This window comes from Arachis ipaensis, chromosome B07, assembly GCF_000816755.2.
Source record: "Arachis ipaensis cultivar K30076 chromosome B07, Araip1.1, whole genome shotgun sequence".
Taxonomy (NCBI): Eukaryota; Viridiplantae; Streptophyta; class Magnoliopsida; order Fabales; family Fabaceae; genus Arachis; species Arachis ipaensis.
This window is the reverse complement of record NC_029791.2, coordinates 13,667,080-13,677,918: the sequence shown is the minus strand read 5'-3', so window position 1 is coordinate 13,677,918 and position 10,839 is coordinate 13,667,080.

Below are 10,839 nucleotides of genomic sequence, written 5' to 3'. Positions count from 1 at the left end.
CTCTAAGGGCTTCTCTGCGAGCTTCGTCTTTGCGCTACTTCTCGATCTGATTCAGCTCCATTTCGTGGATGTACTACTTGCGAACCTCCTTCACCGGCTTTCGAGGAAGGTATTGGAATCTAGGAACTTGTGGTTCTAGCGGTGGTTGTTGTGGTGCGAGGTAGTGGAGAACGACTGACAATGGCAGCGAAGGCGACGGCGGAGGAGGAGGAACGGAAGAGAGCGTGGCGGAGAACTTTGGAGGGGATGAGTGTGGAGGCGTAGTATCGTGATTGAAATGAGGAGATCATGGCGGTGACAATACTTATTTAATATTTTCTGATAGAATATTTTAGATTACAGATAGGTTTTCTGTTTGTAATAATTTAATAAAATACAGTGTTTTGTTCATTTAAATACAGATAGATTTTTCGTCGGTAACCATTTCCCATGAAAAAAATTGATTTTTCCAACAGAATTATCGATGGATTCGCTTTTCCATCTATAATTTGTGCTAATTCATTTTTTTTGTTTCCTACAAAAAATTCCTCGCAAATTCTATCTGTATTTCTATGGGATAAAATCTGTCAAAAATATCCGTCTTTAATAACTAATTTTCTAGTAGTGACTTCGATCGAAAAATAAAGCGATCAGGCATTCACCAATTAAATCATAACAATGAGAAGATAATTGCGGGTTCAACAAAATAAGGCAAAACTTATGAAAATTTGAACGACAATATTATATCAACATTGAAAGGGTCCAGAATGATTTCATCTTTTGCAATATTTCCCATCCAAATATAAGCTGACTCTTGCCACACTTTATTCTTCTATGTTGGTTTGATAATGGTATTTTTCTGAAGTATGGATTATTGGGGTGTTAATTTCAAATGTGGTATTGTTTAATTTAGAGTACAGAAATCGAACCATCTGATTTTTATAACACAAAAATCAGAGCCTTTGATTTTTGAAATCGAACAGTCCGATTTCTGTTTCAAAAATATTAAAAGATTTGAGGTATAGAAATTGGACCTTCTGATTTTTGTACTTTCTACAATTTTAAAAACACTAAAAAAAATACAATGTTTGAGTACATCATTCATCTAACTTCCATAGAGAAAAAAATTAGCCGATGCCTGCATAAGAAAATATAAGCCAAAGAGGAAAATAATTACAATAAATTGTTTGGTTTTATAACGGTTTCAACATCCGTGTGGGAAAAAACATGATTAAATTATTTAGGTTCCTATTGAGGATTAACAAGTTGAAAATTTATCCTTTGTGGTTTGTATGGGAAAATTTGTCATGTAGTTGCTACATGATACAATAGTCTTATGACATATACCCCACTTGACTTAGTAGGATACAATGGCTTATGACATATACCCTTAATGGTTCTTCACTGTTAATAGTCTCTCTGAAGCATAAAGGATGCATAAAGTTTGATAGCATCGGTGGACACATGCTTTGTCATGTAATGGATTAAAGTTTTCTAGTTCATGCAAACGACACATGGCCACGCCTATGTTCAACCGTCTCAATGATAAATAAACATGAGATTCAAAGACGACAATAAAGTGGTCACAGACTCAAAGGAATACATGTTAATGGTCAGCTACTTATGGTGGCTAAGAATATATTCTTTGACGATAGCTTCCTTGGCCCAAGAAATATATACTCATAGTGCTATTATATATAGCGATGCACGTGCAATTTATGTGCAATACACGTTCGATATATGTAATAATTTAATATTGGTTATTAGGATTTATTATTTTTATTATTACATATGGTTTATCACAAATGCGATACTCTCCTTCAATGAATTAGAAGCTAAGTCAGATGTCATCTGATCCTCCCATCTAGGTATTTCCTCAGAAGGGTCTTTCTTCTCTGAAGAAGTCACCAGAAAGCAGTTAGCCACGGTTGGAGCAAGCGTCTCTCTGAGTGGTCCAAACTGCTCCACCAACGGGTCCACCGGCTGAGGCTCCTGTGGCATAGCTAGCTGAGGCTCCAAATCCAACCACGAGGGGAATAAGGATGAAATCATTGCAGGGACTCAGGGACAAGATCCACCTGAATAGAGGCTGAGGCAGAAACAGATAATGTGCACCTCCAAGTTGTAACTAAAAAAGAAGGAAGTCGTAAGGCATATCGGGATCAAACTCTTGGTTAAGTAACAGGTGCGAAAATGAACGACCATGCAATATTGACATACGAGTGTGAAGCTCTCTCCATATGACGGTACTTCCCTATACAGGGTTCTCGTAGCTAAACATATCCGGAATCCTAAACAAGATGACTCTTGATCCCACTTGTAAGAGCGGCAAATAGAAGGGAATGAGAACCTAAGATTCCAAATAGGGTATAACGAAGGAAGATCGAGAAAGTCTAGTACTTTAACTTAACGGTTATATAATTACGGTCTTAACTTTAAGTAGTTATGTACATTATACAGGTATAGCAATCACAAACACACACATTCACAAGTAAAAGAAAATACAAAATACAATCATGATGCATGTCTATCCCTATTGCAGGCCATGAACTCATGCGTCGGTTTACTACCCGTAACCCGATTTTACCTGGGACTAATCCCGAATATGGTTGCTTAACTGCATAAACCCAACATAAGTACTTCATGTGCAGAATAATGTACATTAAGGATAGTCAGGATAGTCGGGAATCGTCACAAAGTTTGATGCCATGATATTTTATAAAATATTTCTTCCAAGAATGTTAAAATGAAACAAAAGGTTAATACAAGTAGGGTACTACTGATTGTTATTCCACTACTATGTATGTATGTATGTATGTATATATAACGATGCACGTACGATGCACGTTGAATTCACGTGCAATAATTCAAAATTGGTTATTGGGTTTTTTAATTTTTAATTTTTAACATGATCTAATTGGTCGTCGCATTCGAGATCTTTAGTGCATTTATCCGTTTGTCTGCAAGATCCTCCGCGGACTTCTTCCTGCATTTATCCGTCTTCAATTTTGCAGTTGTTGATTGCATCATTTTTGAGTTAGCAACAACTAACGGTGCATTCAATTGCATCGTCTTCTGGCTCTTCTCCATCGATTTTAAATATAAGGTTTTTAATTTTGAAATTTTAAACTGATTATATTTTTTTAGTCTTTACAACACAACACACCCACCTAACACAGTCACACACATTATACTACACTAGACTACATGAGTTCTTTTATGTTAACCAATTTCAAATTTCAAGAAATTTTTATTAATGAACTTCTTTCTTGATAGTGACAGGTCTGATCCAAGCTCTGATATGGAATCTAGGCCTCCAAAAGCTTCAGCCAAATCCACTCGTGTCAAGAAGAAGCCCACATGGATGAGTGAATATGTGCTGTAAGGGAAAAGTGACAAGAAATTGAGAGCTACCATGATGAGACTATGAACATCTCGTAGATGACGACAATGAAAAAAAACGAAGAGGGTTTTTAATTTTCTTTTTTAGTATTCTTAAAATATTGCATATTAAATAGTGGTATGTTACATATTATTTGTTTGTTTCATTAATAATATGACATGAATTATTGTGTTAAGCCTCTTACACATATAGCTTCTTCTGAAACAAAAGGTTAATACGAGTAAAACACTACAATTTTTTTTTTGTTGCGAAGTTCTCTAGTGCTGATAATGAAAGTAAGCATGTGATGCTTACGCTACGTGTTTAGGTGTTAGTGCGACGTGTGTACAGAGACTAGTGACTCATAGGACGCTATTTTCAGGTTGGCTGTGGAGTTACGTTAATATTCACATTTTCGTTTAGGAGAAGCGCGATTAATTAGTATTAAACACATTGTTAAGAGTCTGAATAGTGTTGGCTGGTGAGTGAGACAAAATGGTGGAGTTTGGGTCATACATTACTTTCTCTTGTTGGTATAATATGAGTTTTCATATTAAATCCAGAAGAGAAGGGTAAGAGAACTTTAAAAAAATAGAGCAATATATGTACGTGATATTGGCCATTGGGAAAAAATAACATGTTAAATTTTCAAATATTTTTCATAAATTATTGATGTGTTTAAATATGTGGTCTTTATTTTTTTTTCTTACTAACATATTATGTGGATAAATATAGTGTTATTAAAAAACTCATTCTTACTGTTTTAAATTATCACAAATTAAAATTATTTTTACTATTTATCATACCTAATTATAATTATGTTAAAATTACTGTTGTACAATATAAATTAATACATATTACAGAAAGAAAAAAAATTAAAAGAGAATTATTAGTAATAATTCCAAAGGTAATATTATTATTTAAGTTATTGATCTAAGTTAAGTTAACTGTATGAAACTAATGGTAAAATATCAAGAAATTAGAGTAAGAACAAATAAATAAGCATTGACATCAAATCAGATATGAGTAAAATAAGAATAAAGAATTAATTATAAGAAGAAACAAATACATATAGTGACATAAAAAAATGACAAATATCAATTTTATAGGATTAAAAAGATAAAGTTTACTATTTACTCTTTCCAATTATTTTTCAAACTTAAAATTCTTATATTCATTTTTCCCCTCTTTTGTTCATCTTCTTTATATTTTTGTTCTTACCATAGTTTATACAATAGAAAATTATGTTGCCTAGCCAAAATAAATTTTATTTTTTGACTATTTTTTTCTATTTTATTCCAAATATTGATTGCTACTAAAGTCCATATACTTGCAAAAAATAATACAATCTAAAAAAACCATCCCTCCCCCTTTAGCCCACCTGATACGCCCACTATCTAGGCCCCTCTAATTGGCCCAAATATGCCATATACATCAGCACCTAATCATGAATTAATATCATTAATTTTACTGGCCAGAAACAGAAACCGGAACTCATAACTACCCCACAATCAATGCATCTTACACGTGTTACAATCCAAACTTGGCACGTAATGTCCGTATCATATGCTTATTTTCGGCATCCTCACCAGAGAATTTTTTTTTTGCTATTATATATAGCAATGCACGTGCAATTTACGTGCGATGCACGTTCGATTATATGCAATAATTTAATATTGGTTATTAGGATTTGTTATTTTTATTATCACAGATGGTCGTATCACAGATGCCATACTATCCTTCGATGAACTAGAAACGGATAATGTGCACCTCCAAGATGTAACTTAGAAAGAAGGAAGTCGTAGAGCATATCGGGATCAAACTCTGGACTAAGTAACAGATGCGAAAATGGACGATTATGCAATATGTACGTACGAGTGCGAGGCTCTCTCCATATGACAGTACTCCCCTATATAGGGTCCTCATAGCTGAACATATCCAAAATCTCAAAGAAGATGACCCTCAATTCTATCTATAAGAGTGGAAAATAAAAGGGAGTAAGAACCTAAGATTCCAAATAGGGTATAATGAAGGAGGGTCGAGAAAGTCTAGTATTTTAACTTAGCTGTTATATCATTATGGTCTCAACTTTAAGTAGTTATGTACAATATACAGGTATAACATAATAGCATAAAAGAAAATAGCAATCACAAACACATACAATCACAAGTCACAGAGAAAATGCAAAACACAATCATGATGCATGTCTATCCCTATTGCAAGCCATGAGCTCATGCATTGGTTTACTACCCGTAACCCATTGTTACCTTGGACTAATCCCGAATATGCCTGCTCAACTGCATTCTGCATACACCCAGCACACGTGGCTCATGGGGAGAATCATGTAGATTAAGGATAGTCGGCAATCATCACAAAACTTGACGCTATAATATTTTATCAAATTTTCTTCCCAAGAGTGTTAAAATGAAACAAAAGGTTAATACGAGTAGGGTACTATTGATTGTTGTTCCACTACTATATATATAACGATGCACATGCGATGCATATTCGATTCACGTGCAATTAGTCAAGATTGGTTATTAAGTTTTTTAATTTTTATTTTTTAACATGATCTAATTGGTCATTACATTCGAGATCTTGAGTGCATTTATCCGTTTGTCCGCAAGATCCTCTGCGGACTTGTTGCTCTGTCTCTGACTCAGTCTTCAACTTCGCAGTCATCAACTGCACCATTTTGAGTCAGCAACAACTAACGGTGCATTCAATTGTATTGTCTTCTGGCTCTTCTCCATCAATTTTAAATACAGGTTTTTTTAATTTTGAGTTTTAAAATCGTTTATGTTTTTTTAGTCTTTTATAGCACAACACACCCACCCAACACAGTCACACACATTATACTACACTAGATTACATGTTTTTTTTATGTTAACCAGTTTCAAATTTCAAGAAATTTTCATTAATGAACTTCTTTTTTTATAGTGATGGATCTGATCCAATCCCTGATATGGAATCTGGGCCTCCAAAAGCTTCATTTAGACCCACTCGAGTCAGAAAGAAGCCCACATGGATGACTGACTATGTGCTGTAAGGGAAGAGTGACAAAGAACAGAGAGCTCCATGATGAAGTTATGAACATCTCGTAGATGATGACATAGAAGAAAAAGGAAGAGGGTTTTTAATTTCCTTTTCTACTGTTCTTAAAAGATTGAACATTAAATAGCGGTATGTTACATAGTGTTTGTTTGTTTCATTAATAGTATGACATGAAATATTATGTTAGGCCTCTTACATATATCGCTTCTACTGAAACAAAAGGTTAATACGCGTAAAGCACTACTATTTTTTTCTTGCTATTATATATAGCGATGCATGTTCGATTATATGCAATAATTTAAGATTGGTTATTAGGATTTGTTATTTTTATTATCACTGATGGTCATATCACAAATGCCATACTCTTTATTTGATTTTCCCATCTAGGTATCTCCTTGGAAGAGTCCTTCTCCACTGAAGAAGTCGTCAGAAAGCCGCTAGCCATGGTTGGAGCAAGCGCCTCTCTGCATGGTCCAACCTGCTCTGCCAACGAGTTCACCGGCTGATGGTCTAATCGAGGCTCCTATGGTACATCCGGCTGAGGCATCTGTGACATAGCTAGTTGAGGGTTCGAATCCAACCACTGAGGAAAATCAGGATGAAATAGTGGCAGGGACTCAGGCACAGGATCTACCTTAAATAGAGGCAATCACAGAAAGTGCGATGATGTAAGCTAGGTATTTTTATCAGTGAAAGAGATGAGTTGGTATTACGTTTTGTTTTGGTGCGTGAATGGTTTATTAGTGGCTGATATGTATTGTATTGTATTTCACTCCCCTCCCTAGGGGTGTACATGGGCCGGGCCACATTGGGTTTGGCCTAACCCAGATCCGGCCCAAAATATATACCGGGTCTAATTTTTAGACCCTAATCCGGCCCTAGACCCGATGAAACCTACACACCTTCGGGCCAGGTGAAAACCGGATAAAAATCGGGTTTTTATCATGTAAAAATCACCTAATTTCCAGCCATTATTTCACAATTCACATAATAAAATTCACTTAAAAAATTATAACAAGAACCAACTATTATCTAAAATTAAACCATAACCACAATGCATAATCAATACTAATATTGTCTCATAACACCAAATAATTAAGTCACATACAAATAACACAAAATATTATGCTAAAGTCTTGTTCTTCCTAAACATAGAACTTTAACTCATAATCTTTATAAAATAACATTAACCACAGAAGAATAGTCATCATCCATCAATTGCTATTAATGTTGTCAACTTGTTCCTTGTGATATGGATGCATTAGTAAAACCTACAAATTACAAAACATATAAAATTACTCATTTTAATATAAGAGATTATTACTTCAAATAATTAAGTCACAATAATAAAAATATTATAAATGTACCTTCAACAATCTTCTGACTACTATCAAATTGATCAAACTCTTGATCTCTAACTTCTTGTTTTGAAGGGCACAACCAACTTTGAGTGTATATCAAAGCTTCAACCATTAATGGTGACAAAGAGCTGCGGAAGACATCAAGCACACGTCCACCAATGCTAAAGCATGATTCAGAAGCAACGGTTGAGACTAGAATACCTAAGACGTCACAGGCTATGAGAGAAAGAATCCTATATTTTGAAGCATTCACTTTCCACCAAGCCAATATATCAAAATTCTCATCTTCTATAGTATCCTCAGCTAGATATCTCTCCACATCTGACTTGCTATCTGCATTAGCATTGTCTCTTTTTTGTTTTTTCCACATATTCACTCTATTTTCAGAAACTCCCTTGGCACTAATTGAGACTTTAGTATTATCATCCAAGATATCTATAGATGAACCTCCACCATCTTCCCTTCCTTTATCATCTACAACCTCCTTTTCATAAAACTTATATAAATTCTCCAATGTTAGTTTAACAAAACCAGTCATACTAGTAGACACTTCTTTGTCATAAACATCCTACAAACACCAACAGAGATAATCTAGTTTATAACGAGGATCCAATACAACAGCAACAAATAACAACGGGTTAAATTTGTCAACAGGTCCCTAATATTTATTATATTTATTCTTTATAGAACATGTCATAGACCCTAACAGATCATAATGATTTTGCCTCTAAGATGTTAATTGAGAAGCAATAGATGCAATTTCATAAAAATATTTGTTTAATGTAACATGTAAGGAAGAAGAGAAACTCAAAGTTATTTCGTAAAAGATTCTCATTTTCCCCCACTATCCTCTCCAAACCATCTAAAAAAATCAGGTTCTTGATCATAAAGTCTATCAAAAGCTTTTTCAAATTTCTCAGCATGTTCCAACATTAGATAGGTAGAATTCCACTTAGTTGGAACATCCAAGCACACAAGACTTTTAGATTCAATCAACTCAGCCTCAATGCAGTCTTTAAATTTTTTAGTCCATTGAGGAGAGGACCTAACATACCTGACAGAATTTCTAATGCTTTCAATTGAAGTTTGTTGCTCTTTAATTCCTTCATTCACTATCAAATTTAAAACATGAGCGCAACATCTCACATGCATATACTTTCTTCCACACACCAACCCACCTCTTGCACCTAATTTCCTTTGAAGATAAGTAATAGCTCCATCATTCGAAGTTGCATTATCTAATGTGATTGTGAAGACTTTTTCAATCCTCTACTCTCTCAAGCATTTCTCAATTTCTCTTTCTACTGTATCACCCTTGTGGTTCTCAATCTGGCAGAAATTTATAATTCTCTGTTGTAACTTCCATTCTTCATCAATGAAATGTGCAGTCAAGCTCATATAACTATAATTCTGATTTGATGTCCAAAAATCAGTTGTCAAGCAAATCCAAGCACATGACTTTGCCAACTATTCTTTTAGTTTTTTCTTCTCATCTAAAGAAAGTTGAAAGCAATCTCTTGAGAACGTCACCCTAGATGGGACTGTAAATCTTGGCTCAAATCAATTTAACATTTTGCGAAACCCAATCCCCTCAACAACTTTAAACGGCATTTTATCAAGTACAATGAACTCAGCTACAGACTTCTTACAATCTTCCAAGTTATAAGCCTTAAAAGCCTTGCATAGTTCCCCTTCTTCATCAATTTTAGACATATAACCATGAAGTGTCCCCTGCTTCCCCACTTTAGTAAATATCCACTTATGAGCACTCTTCAAGTGCTTATTTAGAGAATTCGTGCCATGTTTAATAGGGTGACAACTATATTTTTTCTAGCAATGATTACATTTAGCTTGATGCTGTCCCTTTGTCTCAGTCAACGAAATTTCAGTAAAATGCTGCCAAACATATGATTTTTTTCCCTTATGAACAACTTCTGGATCTTCATTGTTTCCATCTTTTTTTTTCTTCATCTACTTGTGGTGTATTAATAGCAGGAGTAGGAGCAGCAAAATTTTCAGCTTCAATAGCAGGAGTAGGAGCAGCAAGATTTTCAGCTTCAATTTCTATTATTTTGTCCTCTTCGGTGGTTGGTGAAGGAACACAATTATCCCCTCTTCCTATTGTTCGTATCCTAAACAAACAAAATCAAGACTTAATTAGAAATTCCACCTAATTTTAAGGTAAACAATCAGATGCATCTTCATTAGAGGTTAATAGTAAAAAATCTATAAGTAATTTGACATATTCAATTAAATTGATATACAAAAGTTTTTTACTATCAACTTATGAATTCTCCACCACTTCTATACACATTACATCAGATGCATCTTCATTAATCATTAGTATTCTTCCACTCCAAAATCCAAACACTTCTATGCACATTACAAGACACAAATCTATTTTAAAAACAAGACAAATACACACAATAAACACATAATTTTTCATCTCAATGTTTCTAATCCAAATACACACAATAAACAGTTAAACACTAACAGGAATTATATTAACCAAATCCCTAATCCAAATCAATACCCTAAATCAGAACAAAACACTAACAGGAATTATATTACCCAAATCCCTAATCCAAATCAATACCCTAAATCAGAACAAAACACTAACAGGAATTATATTAACCAAATTCCTAATCCAAATCAATACCCTAAATCAGAACAAAACACTAACAGAAATTATATTAACCAAAACACTCATCAGAAATTCCAATAATCAATACCCTAAATCCCTAATCATAACTTTCAATAGTCAAATCCCTAATAAGAAATTATATTAACCAAATCCCTAATTAGAAATTCAAAACGAAAATTATTTACCTGAACTGAACTTGAGCAGGGGCTAGAGAAGAGAAGAAGAAGACCAGCGGCAGAAGCAGTGCACTGAGTCAGAGATGCTCCGTCGCTTTGCAGTGGTCGCTGACGTCGTTCAGGCCTTGAGGGTCAGATATGCTCCGTCGCCATTTGCAGTTATCGCTGTCGTCACTGGGAGCCGAGGATGGGGATCGGTTACTGGCGCCGTGATTGTGGCTGTTGAGAGACAGAGAGAGGACT